The sequence below is a fragment of the Strongylocentrotus purpuratus genome, unplaced genomic scaffold, assembly GCF_000002235.5.
Source record: "Strongylocentrotus purpuratus isolate Spur 01 unplaced genomic scaffold, Spur_5.0 spur5_scaffold_7, whole genome shotgun sequence".
NCBI lineage: Eukaryota > Metazoa > Echinodermata > Echinoidea > Camarodonta > Strongylocentrotidae > Strongylocentrotus > Strongylocentrotus purpuratus.
In genome coordinates this window covers 26,713,804-26,727,089 of record NW_022145613.1, presented here as the reverse complement: position 1 = coordinate 26,727,089, position 13,286 = coordinate 26,713,804, and positions in this window count along the sequence as shown.

Below are 13,286 nucleotides of genomic sequence, written 5' to 3'. Positions count from 1 at the left end.
GATAACATAGTCAAGTTTTTATAGGTAGGGGAGAAAGAGAAATAAAAAGAAGATACATAAATACAGCAAGACGGCCAATCGATTGTACTTCAAGTGCGTCATATACAGCAATATCAAGCGAAAACATGTTTTTATCAAAATGTGAGTCTACAGAGTGCATATCCTAAGATAGGAAGCTAGGAACCTTTTCTGCAGTTAATTGAGCATGGGAAATTTCATAGCTGACCTAATTTAGGTTCAAAAGTGTATCTCACCCCCCCCCCCCCACCCATAAAAAAAAACACAACTCTATCCCAAAAGAAAACTTAAGATAGGGCACATATGAAGTCAATGTAAAAATTGACAACCGACATATGCTTCATGCATAAATCAGAAATATGAACTGAGACTGTTGATGGAGAGACTAATCAATCGACATCATGGAAAGGAGATATGAACTTGACATAATTATGTCTAATAAATCTGCAGGGGGCAACAGAGAGCTTAGATTGCCTCTAAAGAGCAACAAGGGGTCCCCCTGTTCACAGTATCTAATTGGCATTTAATAAACCTCATATGATATCTTGTATAAAAAAAGGGATAGTCCCGTCTATAGAGAAAGACGTGAGGAGCTGAAAGACTTGTCGCAGGAGGGATAAAGGCCTTTGATTGGCATATTTTCAAAAGCATTTTTATGACTTTTTGTCTGAAAAAGTGATGCAGGGTATTTGTCAATTGTTGGGTAAAAGGCATCGGTCTGATAGTAGTGAAACTAACGAATTGGGCTCTAATTAGGTCATTGAGAATTTTCTAAACAGAAATATGACTTTACACAAAGAGCTCTTGACCAATCCGAGAACAATTTCATTTTTTGAGGGATATAAGGGTAATAAATACGCATTATAATCTGTCCTTTCAGTGACCTAAACCTACTTGGCTTTGATCTAGTCTTTACCTTTAATGCTGGAGGATGACTAACAAACAAAGAAGCTTTTTAAAAAGACACCACATGACGGCATACTACAGACGGGACTATCTATGTCAGGTATCAGCAAGTTACACTGGCAACAAAAATAGCCTGCCAAGCTAGAGCGGGGTATCTGGTCTTGACAACGGATTCTCCTCATTCCAGAAGAATTATCCTAGCACCGGCACTGATCCCCAACAAACCAAAACGCAAAGAGGGGACAGTGAGCGATATCGAGCGGGGTCCTGGCTGTCCTGTCGTCCGTGAACGATGATTTCATTGACCTCTGTGCTAAATTACATTGCACAAAAATTCTTCCATGTCAAGCGATGTGCATTTCGTTTCATTTGCATAACACAATGAAAAGTGCACATAATATTGATAGTATTGTTGTCTCCTTATCTTGAACAAAAGTAATACGCCAGATTAAATGATATCTTTCAATGTAAAAGGAGAGTCTGATAACCATATATATGGTTTATGTTAGCCTCAATCCTGATTCATAAAACAATGAGAGTGGTCTGATGTACGGTCAATGTGGTATGATGTTCGGTCAATGTTTTCAAAGTAAGATCTTGGCCCTGTTTTATAAAACTTTTTATCAATATCAAGTGCTTAATTTCTGACACATCCGATCTCAGCCAATCAAATGCCACAATTTCAGTAGCTTACACCAGTTATTATAACTTGTTGTTGATAACAAGTTTTAGGAAACCAGGCCCTGACTAATTCAAAAGATCTGCATAAACTAGAACATGAAGGAGACTGCAATTCAACACCAGAGGGTGTGTAAGTCAAAGTATACTTAGGCTCAGCTAATGATTGTTGAAAGAAGAGAAAACATTTTCTAGATATGTTATTTAATATGAGTTCCTAAATGTGTCTGGAGAATGATAACCAAGAAAAAGAGAGCACCTTAACCGACAGCTGGAAAAACTTAGAATTCCAAAGTGTCCTCCAAAATGTCAGGTAAAATATCTTAATTCCTACCTATTAACAAAAGATATAAAGGAATAAACAAGAAGTATATACTCTTTCTACGAAAAAAAGAAAAGTCTGACCTAGCTTGCAAAAGTGCAAAGCGGGCGGCACATCCCATTAATGTATGAATCAAAGACGCACTCTTGAATTAATCCTTTCTTTCTTTGCAGTCAGTCCCTCCTATTCTCCTCTTATTATTACATGCTTCACTTCTCTCTCAACAACAATGACATTGATATCTATTCAAATCCCCCTGTCCTCAAAGCCTTTTCTCCTTTTTAATAAAAGTGGTTTGATGTCTCTCCCTCTCCCATGGTCTTTCCCATGCCAGGGATGGGAATTAGCCTTTTGTGTCTGCAGTACTTTGTTTTTCAGTCACCCCAGCTCTCCTGGTCGGGGATAACAAAATACTCCGCGGCCCCACCCATTCGAGATGACGTAAGCTCGTCATGTACGCTTGCACGTAGACCACCGGTTGAATAGGAATGAATCTACATGCCAGCCAGCGATACAGGGAATAAGACGCATATTTCTGCATCATAACCTTTTCCTCCATTAGAACACTGGGATTTGGGGTAAAATATCCTCTTTTGCTCGCTTGTCAGAGACGGAGAGGTAAGATGCGAGGATGATAAATACCACTGGCAGATCGGAGTACTTAGACGGCTCCGATCCACACTCTAGATTTGATCTTGATCTGACCTGGGAGGGGACCCCCTAATGAACTAATGCAAGAGGTCATATGCACAGAGAGGATAACAATAGAACATGAGTCGTACATGAGGACCCTGCTGCGAAGTAATTAGATGGAATTGTATATATGAGAATATATTTGTTAACTTCTGTATTTCTGTTAACCTTTTTGAGTGGAGTAGAGGTCGGAGGATACCAGAAAACATGTTTCTGACAGGAATGTTACTACATGTCAATTAATATTCCTAATGAATTTGAAAAGGGAAAAAGAGGGGGAATATCAATTCAAGGGGGGAAATGTATGTAAACGAATTTGGCAATGAAAAGTATCACACTTAGGCCATGCATGCACGATCTAAAATGACACTTCACTACAAGTTTAAAAACATAAAAAATATTCTCTCGGGAGACCAAAATATGACAGAATGCAGATGACACAAGAGGCTGTTTATTATACCCAAAATTTTGTCTGCTTTTATTTTTCGATGTGAAAGGGGGTCACATTCAGGGCTAACCTCCAGGGAGAGGAGAGCACACTTGATTTTTGGTGATGACATACCCTCCAGAAACCCACATTCAATCCTTTGCCCTCTTCATCAATAACAATTGCTAACATGGCATGTACATGTCCTATTGTACGACTTGTGGTCTTTGCGGGGGAAGGGGTAGGGTAGGGTCAGGTAGGGTAGGGTCGGTGAGGGCACGTATTATCAAAGTATGCAGCAGGTGGAATCTTGTAATACGGACAATTGAGATTACCTGCTGCTAAGAAATAAATGTTATCCATCATTCCGCTATTCTGAGAAACAAATGTATAGAAGATTATAGGAAACTCTTTCCAACCTCAAGTTCATTTCAGGTGATCGTGAACCAGAACTAAACCTTCTCTTTAGGTAGCTGATAATGGTGTACATACATGTAAACCTGAACTGATATTGTTTGCTGGAGCGATAAAGTCATAACTCCCTAGTCACATAGAAACATTGTTTCATGTGCAAGATGTTTAAAACACACTACTGTGCTTTGTTAGCACAGATCCCAACCAAGATGAAAGACTTTTAAGTGGGTAGGTTCAGAAAATCATATTTAAAAAGGAAAAGGTACTACAAGTAAGAGGAATTCCATCGATTCCTTCGCATCTCCGTCCCCAAACTTCAGTCTTGCCCTAATATGCTACCTATAATATCTTTGTAGGGGATGCTCCATGAAGAATGACATGAAGCTCATAGACATGACATTGAACTAGTTTATCATTATCTTTAGGGGTCTCGTCTCATCACGTACGGACGTAGGGAGGAATAATGACATGGGTAAATGATAGATAAATGGGTTCAGATCAAAGGCATTAAAGTGCCTATCCTGACATCAGAGAGCTTCAAAAGGTTGCATTTACAGAATAAAGGTAAGACTGGAGTTGAATAAGAAAACTTTGATTCAGGCATTTCAGATGTATATAATAGGAAAATTGTGTAGGGTATTTGAGCTCAATCTCTTCAGAAGAACTCAATTCACAGAAAAGCAATTTTTTAGGACCTGAAATTCATGTAAGCTTGTCTCAAAAGATTACTGAAAATATTCCCTTAAAGGTAATACAAAGTTTTGGTAAGGGGTCATGAATTTGGTTCAAATGAACATATTGGAAGCATATGCGATCCTACAATATTCAGTGATCGTTGCCGCGGTTGAAATCGAGTGTAAAGTTATGAAGTTATGAAATTATAAATAATGAACTCTTTTTGTTGTATAGCTCCCTCTCAAGGTCAAGATATTAATTAAGCTATAAAACAATGTTTCTTGACTAAAATCGACCGATTAGCTATTCCCGTTTGGAAATTATATATCACAACTACATATTCTGAGATTTTCATGGTCGCAGCTACCATTTTACGGCCGTAGGCGCTATTTGAAATTTATCAAAATTTACTGGGAGCACCGGTAAATTTTTATATTCAATTTGTCTCGAAAGCAGAAGTGTTTTAGGGGCTAAATTTTCTAGTGTTTATAATACATCCACAGGGGCATCCAAATATATCAAAATTGTAAAGAATCACTATCCACCCAATTTTTTAAATTTCCCAAAACTTTGTATTACCTTTAAATTATGCAACATTAATAATCATGGGTGGTATTTTACGTTTGAAAACTCCCATCATCAATCAAAGTAGATACTTTGAAATGAGAACAGTGTGCATTGACATGATTCAGTTCACTTTTGTAATCAAAGATCTTTTCAGACATTTTGAAAATTATTCTTGACAATGATTTATATAGTGTATATATAACTATCACAGGGTACATACTTTCCTTTTGCTTGCATTTTTGATGAATACATACATACAGAAACACACATCTGCAAGTCTGCAAAAATGTTCCTGCCCTTTATAACTGAGGAAATTCTGTTTGTTTTTCTGACAGATAATCAATATAGATATGAAGTTCAGAGTATGTTTGATATGAGATCATGTTTAACCTTGATATTTATGAGACCAAAGTTCCCAATGCAGTGATAGTTGAAGCTCATTAATCAATGAAATTCACACAAGAGGTGTTATTGCTATCATGATAAGGAATTCAAAAGATTAGAATGGCCTTTTAATAGAACATGGATATACTGTACTACCCCATGAAGAGAATGAGTGAAACAGATTAAACAATTGAATGTAAAATAATGATTGATTTTTCAAACTGCAGAAATTAAATGGGTAAAGTTCCCAGAGTCAATAAGAGATCAGAATTAACACACTGCATACGTGGCAATGAGAGGATTCAATATTCAATGAATTTATCAGAACCACCAATAAATGATGAGTATGAACATTTGAAAGATTGAAAAATTCATTATTCAAAATGTGATCTAAAAATATATCTGATACAATTTTTTGAATCAAAAATGAGATTTCTTATCATTGAATGTGAGTGTAGATTTATCACATTCATCACCATATGTAAATATGCATGATCATCAATGTCATGTTGATAATAGAATATGTGATGCTATTCAAGAATGATGTAAAGCTTTGCAGAAGTGATATGCTGTGTGATTGCATTGTTGAGGCGCACATTGTCTGTTTGTTTGGGGCCAGAAAAAAGGGCATTATAAACTCTGTACAAAATGATATGGGTGACTGAATGTCTTTCTGGCTGCACGCTGATCTCATGTTCATGCTGTAGGATAAGGTTTAAAGAGAATGTTGAGTTCTGTGGAGAGGTGACAAATACTTTGCGTGAAAGAACATCAGAGAAAAAATGTTCCCTGAAAAGCATGGCTCTTCAAATTACTTCATATTTTAAATATGACATGAAACAGCTTAAAAATGGGGCCACATTTGTATGCAACATGTTTGTGTATATAGCCCCGTACATCTTTCTACATGTATGTACAGTACCTGTAGTAGGTCCATGCTTTTACAAAGACTGGGCCAAATTTGTTCTCATCTTGATGATTCCAGAACCTTGCATCCTACGTGATCAACTTTTTCTGATCGATTCAACGCTCAACTTTATCTTTAAGTCTTGGGGTGAAATAAATGAAAGCTGAAGTAGACTGTTGATCAGTGATGATCACTACTAGATGTTGTCGTAGTGAAGTCATCAAATGTTAAGAGCCTGGTAATGTGTGTTTGATTAGTCTGCAAGCACAGACTTGGCACAATTCCTAAAGCCTTAAGCAGAGTCTAGCTCTGTTCGTCTTTGGCTGTGTCCCGAGCAGCTAAAGCACAGAGCCTATGAAGTATTCTCTCAGCCTAGTCTGACAGTGCAGACACTGTTAAGCACAGCAACTGACATGGGGTTGTGCCTGCAAACTAGAGTTTGATGGTTACCATCTAGAAACTAGAGTTTGATGGCTACCATCTAGATGAGATAAGCTGTCAGAAAACAGGCTGTGTTAATTAACAAGCATGCAATTAAAGGCCTTATTTCCTCTCTATCAAGCTATGACATCTTACATTCAGTGAGGCATTAGCTTTGTATAAAAAGTATATGAGGTAACGCCTTTATGGCTCTCTGCGAACAAAGTGAGGTGATGTTTGTACTTAGCAGGCTCTATTCATGACAACATCTTTGAGTTTGAGTGACAGATGAACTGATTCAGAGCAAGAGGGTCACTTGAGATTGCACTAAGACCCTTCTTCTACTCACTGGACATTAGGATAGCTTTTTCATGATGAGCATTAGGACTGTCAGAAGAAGAAATGTTATGTTGAGAGCCAGAGCACTGTTAATTCATATACTTTAGCACAGAGTTAACACCTTCTTGCTTTCCACAGACACTATTAGCGTCTACTGGTCTGCAGCACCTAGCCTTGTATAGAAATGACCCCACATTAACCTAGTTTCTTTCCACGTAAGAATATAAGTTAAACACTTGTTTAATAGCTATCTGTGACTGGTGTCTGCAAGTTGACTCAATGGAATTATACCACAAATGGAAGGTGTTATCTCTCCGATCATCTACCACATAAACCGACTATTTGACCACAGGACAGCGATATGCCTTTGGTTGTCAGGCATGCTTCAGTTCTTCTGAATGGACGTGCGGTTCAGGGAGGTATAGTGTCTCAATGTTTGATACAATTATCACAGTCGTTTGTTGTCCCAGGGCATTATGATTATTGGTAAACATCTAAAGCTGACCATTTTCTAATTCAATGACTGTCTACAGTGCATGCCTAATTGGGTAGAAAGAAAACAGAAGATGAGAAGGGGATGAGAAGGGGATGTACTTGAATGTTGGCAGGAGACTGTGACTTGATGGGCTCAAATGAACAACTGGGGCAGCCGCGAAAGAGAGGAGGGGTTAAAAAGACGATGATGGTACTACTGTTTTTTTAAGGGAGGTCGTCGAGTCAAGCAACTCAGTGTACCACAACAATATATTACATGGCTGATTGGGCGAGGTGAGGAGAAATAGGTGATCAGTCGCGGTTCGTCGGTTATAACGAAGAAGTTCATTTATGGTGCTGGGTGATCATGTCCTGCCACGGTCTCACGCGGAGCCTCGCCCGTTGTATAGGTCTGAGGAGGTCCGTCGAGGGGGTCTGCAGAGCACCCTTTCAGCGGAAGAAAGGGGCACAAAACAGCACCCCTGGACTTCGGGACATGAATTGTACATGACAATGACATCTATTACTTTATCAATGTATAGCTCGAGATCCACTTTGAATGGGATGATTTCGAAAGAGATCTCTATTCTGTTCTTCCAATTTAAAGGAAGAGGTCATGTACTTCTCACTTCTAGGTCATAACAGAATTACCTGTCTTTCTCCAATGGAGAAAACCTATTATCAATTTCATTATATCAAATTTGTACTCTTAATATGCATAATCTATTAGTATAATCCTGTGGCATTAGGAATTAATTGCATTTGATTGATTGTATATTTGTGTTTTCAGTTATATGCCATCAAAGTCTACCCATATTCCCACACTCCTAAAACGCTTCTTCAGATATAATGCGGCAAGACAGACGCAATTTTTATTCTATGATGAAGTAAAGGGTAAATACACTACACATTTCTATATCTTATAATGTAGAGCTTATAGTGCATACACGCAAATCCTTTGTTGCACACAGTTGCTATTCGTTTAAACACGTAAAAAACTGCGGCCGTGTTATTTGGCGCCAGTTTACCCCAACCATATCTTAACAAGCCTTTAAAGTCCATTCTTGTTTATGACCAAAAAAGAATGGATAACATTGACTCAGAAGCATATTGGAACAGCTAGGACTCTGACTTATATATATCCACACATGAACAAACATAATAAGCAAAAGCACCAATCATGTGAGACAGTTTTGTTCCTACAGGGTTATTTATCAATATGAAGAATGACAGCACGTAATCATTAGGAAATCCTCTCCCCCCAAAAAGAAAGAATAAATAAATAAATAAATAAATGAATAAATGAATAAATAAATTAATAAAATATCTTTTTTTATGACACACAGTTTGACTTCTTTGCGGTTGTCAAAGGAGCCTTCAAGTAGCTGGGACTACACATGAATCAACATGATTATCATATCAGCATGATAAAAAGACCCGAAATAGAAGAAGATAAAGATCTTGTTTTTCTATCAATCTGTATTGAATGCTACTTGGGGTTACTATTGTCACCTATTCCTTGCTTTTTTTCAACCAAACGACACCAATTCAATTTCTGGAGATTAAGATCTTTGCCCCCAAAATATTGGTTTACTTCGAGCTCATCTTCTTCTAATCCTCTATGAACGCCTAGGAAATTACAAGCCTCATTTTTCCACAATACTATCAGAAATTTTCTTTATGAATATTTCAATAGGTGATGATTACCTCGTGATGATAATCAAGATAATTTTACGAGAGATAACATCGAAAAAAATGATCAGTGGATTGTCCTCCTCTTCGTCGATCATTGACAAATGACTTAATGAATTTGGAGTTGCCAATTCATTTCAATGGCTGCCATTGTGTGTAATTTTTGTCATCCCTATATTGCAGGGAATATGATAGATAGTGTGACAAATTGGAAAACATTGCAGGTAAAAAGGAAGGCAGAGTCTGAAAGTTGATTGTCAGTCTATGGCTTTATAATGCATGCCAGCTTCGTTGGTCGTACAATTTACTACACCCATCGAGCGAACGAACGAACGAACGCAAGCCAGTGGCAGAATTTCAATGATTTATGATCTAAGGGAAGGAGTCGTCTCTCTATCGAATAGGGAGGATAGGAGCGTAGAGAGTGGTGGGAATTGATGACATCGTTCTAAAGGACAATGGACGATACAGGGTATAATGAGAGGAAACGTCTACTTGCAATACACATCATGCAATTTTCAAAACTGGACAGGCAGATTTACGGAGTGCTGTTGACGGACGAGGATATCATTTTGATAGGTTTAAATAACGAGTACGTTAGGAGAAGATAGATTTTGGAGATAAACAGGAAAGGACATCATTTATTGATTTATCAAAGAAAGAGTAAGAATAGACAAGATAGGAAGATCTTGATATTCTGGGAATGATGTGAAATAGAGGCAGATCGATGGCCAAAATCTTAACCATTTGAAGTCAATCTGAGTCCAGTGAGGGAACTCAATTTACAGTCAAATCTCAAATCACTTCCTTCCGAATTTCACCCGATCCACATGTGTTTACATTCGGCCACTCATTTGTTCATTCATCTCATTTGAAAATAAATCACTTTGAAGAGGATTATCGGACAAAGGACAAATCCTCTGGAGTTGCAAAATAGATTTAATAGAGATACATGATGAGGAAACACTCCCCTCGAAAAATAGCAATCATAATACCACAATAATGCCACAATTAGAGCATTTACGTCAAACAGGATATATTGTAAGGATGGAATCTGAATTGGTCTCCTTGATATCGTGATATGGGGGTAGATGGGTGGATTATAATGAGGTCAGAAAAGTGAAAGGGGAAAATCGAGGGTGCACAGCTGAGCATGGTAAAGGGGTTAAAAAATGGCCACAAAAACAAGATACACTGTACGTGGGGAAAACTATAGGTAATTCAAGTAGGAAATAAACATTGTTTATGAGGCTACACTGATACATAAAATATTTTGTATTAACTATCTATTGTTTGAGGATTTGGTGTTATATAAGTGCCATTTTCTCACAGTGATATTTAAGTATTTTATTGTTATATTACCAGAGCTCTTTTTCAGTTTACAAAAGCTATTTGGAGCTTTCGATCCGAGCTAATTCGCTCACCGCTCCTATGCATTTTTATGCAGTATCTATCGCATGATGAATTAAAAGCTTAAAAAGAGAAGTTGTTTTTACATTTTTAATTTGAAGCAATATAACCCCACACTACATGCATACTTCTAATCCTCCCAGTGATCAACCAAACACTTATTGGATAAATGGCTGACCAGTGCAAGAGTTTCAAAAACAAACTGGACAAACACTATGAAACATCCTGATGACGCACATGACTATTTTTCAAGGATAGCATACATACATTTACACATACATCTACGCAGTCCCTAGCTTTATCCAGGGACCGAGGCTTAGTCCACTTTTTCATTTATTCAATTTTTCTATCAAAATTGCCTGATCTCGATCTCAATAATCATCAATCAATCTGTCAATCATGCCAGAGGGCCGTTTCAAATCAAATCATCGAGAACTATTCAATCAAATCATGAATTATGATATTTACATAGATCATCTCTCTATTTAATCTTTACTTTCGAGTGTCCCTCCAAGACTCCAGGACGTCTCAATAGACGAATGCAAATACATTGGAACGCTCCTCCTTCTCCTTAACCCTTTCAAATCACAAAGACTGTATCACTAGGAGCTGGGCTGAGTTACTGACAGTGGTCAGACCAAAAAACAAGTTCCAAATTTAGAAAGACCCCTCACATTTTAACACTTAGTTGCAGAAGAACACCACAGTATTTTTTTTAAAAACTTTTAATTTTGCAAAATTCTTACAATAAACCCAAAGACCAAGTTATTTAAGATTTGGTAGAAGATATGAGATATACATTGGAAATCTATAGTAATATACAACATTAACTAACAATTAATTCAAATGAAAAGCCTTCGACATCTCATCCTACACATCTATGAATACATGTCCAAAAGCAGCTATTATTCCAATTCCTTCTTAAGATCATGATGCAAAATGTAGTCTTTTAACACACATGCACTTGTAGTATCAAATTCATAATCAGATCATAACTACATGTAGCACCCAGGGGTTGATCAACCGGACTGGGGCCTCAAGCAGACACGAGTCTCGTGTTAATATCACTTTTCTTTGAGGTGTATCTTAAAGCGTTCTGTCAACTAAGTGATCGGTAGCATGACAAATCAGTCAATATTGAATGACATGGGCCTGAAGATTTCTTTTATCCACCCTAAAATGTTTTCTGAAGGACACTCATTGTCCTCATTGTGTCCCTAAATGCAGTAGTCTTATGGGTTTTTATTTGTTCGGTGGCAGGATCGGTGGCAAAGTTTGGTGTTCGTTGGCGCAGCTCAGCTTTGAATGAAACTGGATTTTATTAACTTTGTGCGGAATGAACGCCTGGTGTGTATTTGATTACAATCATTTTAGTAGTGCAAAGATATTTGCAGAAATTTATAAAACATATTGTTTGCCAGGTACATATTTCATAAAACTAAATAGCCCCCACCCCCTCCACCATCCCATTAATCCATACCACTTTAATGTGACAGAATTTTTTTTTTTAATCCATTGCATCTCTCTAAATAAATTAAAATGTTTCATACTGTATTGCTCAACAGATTCTAATGCATTCATAAAAAATTACAAGCATTCAGTCATACCGATCACTTATGAATGAGCATAATTCAAAGAAGTATCCATAAAAAGGATCAAACATCTCCATTGACGATATATTTCAAGGAAATACATACTACAGCTTGCAATTTTGCTTGCAGCATCAACCCGATACTATGCAAATACAGGGAGTCAAATTATTCATCTACCTTCGATATATGCATACGTACCCAGCATGACTGCAAAGCACGACTGCAAAGCATTGCTAAAATATCGGAAAGCATCATAAAAAAATATTTCCCTCCATCTCCTGTTCGGGTCTGAGTGCACGTCAAAGCCAATAATTTGTAAAAAGCATTCAAATTGTTTCCCTTCTCTTCCTCTGGCAGACAGAGAAAGAGAGAGAGAGAGAGAGAGAGAGTCAAAAGAATGGGCCTACCTCGATCAATCTCATTCAACCTTGAGAAACATCTATAGATATATTACATGCCTACCAATATACATTGCACTACTTGTGGTTGTGGTGGACAATGGCATGAGACAGCACGAGCATTTCACATTTAGGTTGAGGGATATTTAAGGTAATGTCTGAATTTGAATTTGTCTAGGGAACGTTATAATCTACCCCCTAGTTTGCATTTAGAAGAGCAACATGTATAGTGTATATTACACAGAATATGAATATGAGTTTACAAACATGAAGGCATAATGTTCCATGCATGCTAATGATACTCTCAAGTGAAAGAATAATACCTAGGAGTTACTACATATAGCTTGCCTATTATCTCCTTGATAACACCAATTCCTTTCGATAGAGGATTAAAAAAAAATTGAATGTTGCCTGTATTTTCATTTCCAATATTGTGCTTCAGATTCTGCATGGACTTCCACCGTTTGCTGTTTCAATTAAAATACATCACTTGCTTATCCATTGTTTCTTGAATGATAATAATAATTTATCTGAAAGTCAATCAATGAGATAATCTTTGTATTGAGAGTAAAGTACCCATGTGATCATCACATTGCATGATGGGAGTCAGACATGAGCGTTCTATACAAGCAATGCCTGTATGCATGCTGTACACATACGCCTATAAAATCTCTATGGTGAGAAATTATGGGTTGGGGGAATGGCTGTGGGCCCCCATTTAGAATGGCTGGGATTGCCGTCCATGTCATAACTGTTAAACTGTGAAATATTTATGGCTTTAATACATGGATGACAAGGCAGACAAAACATAGACGAGATTGCTTCGGTACACGCACATGTTGAGCAAGAGGGGATTTGTGGTCGCTCCATGAGTGAGTGTGATGGTGAATTGGCCTGGCAGTGTGGGGGTTAAATCTAATATTAGGTTTGCAAGCGAGGGGGTCATACACGATGGCAATCGGGGTAAGTG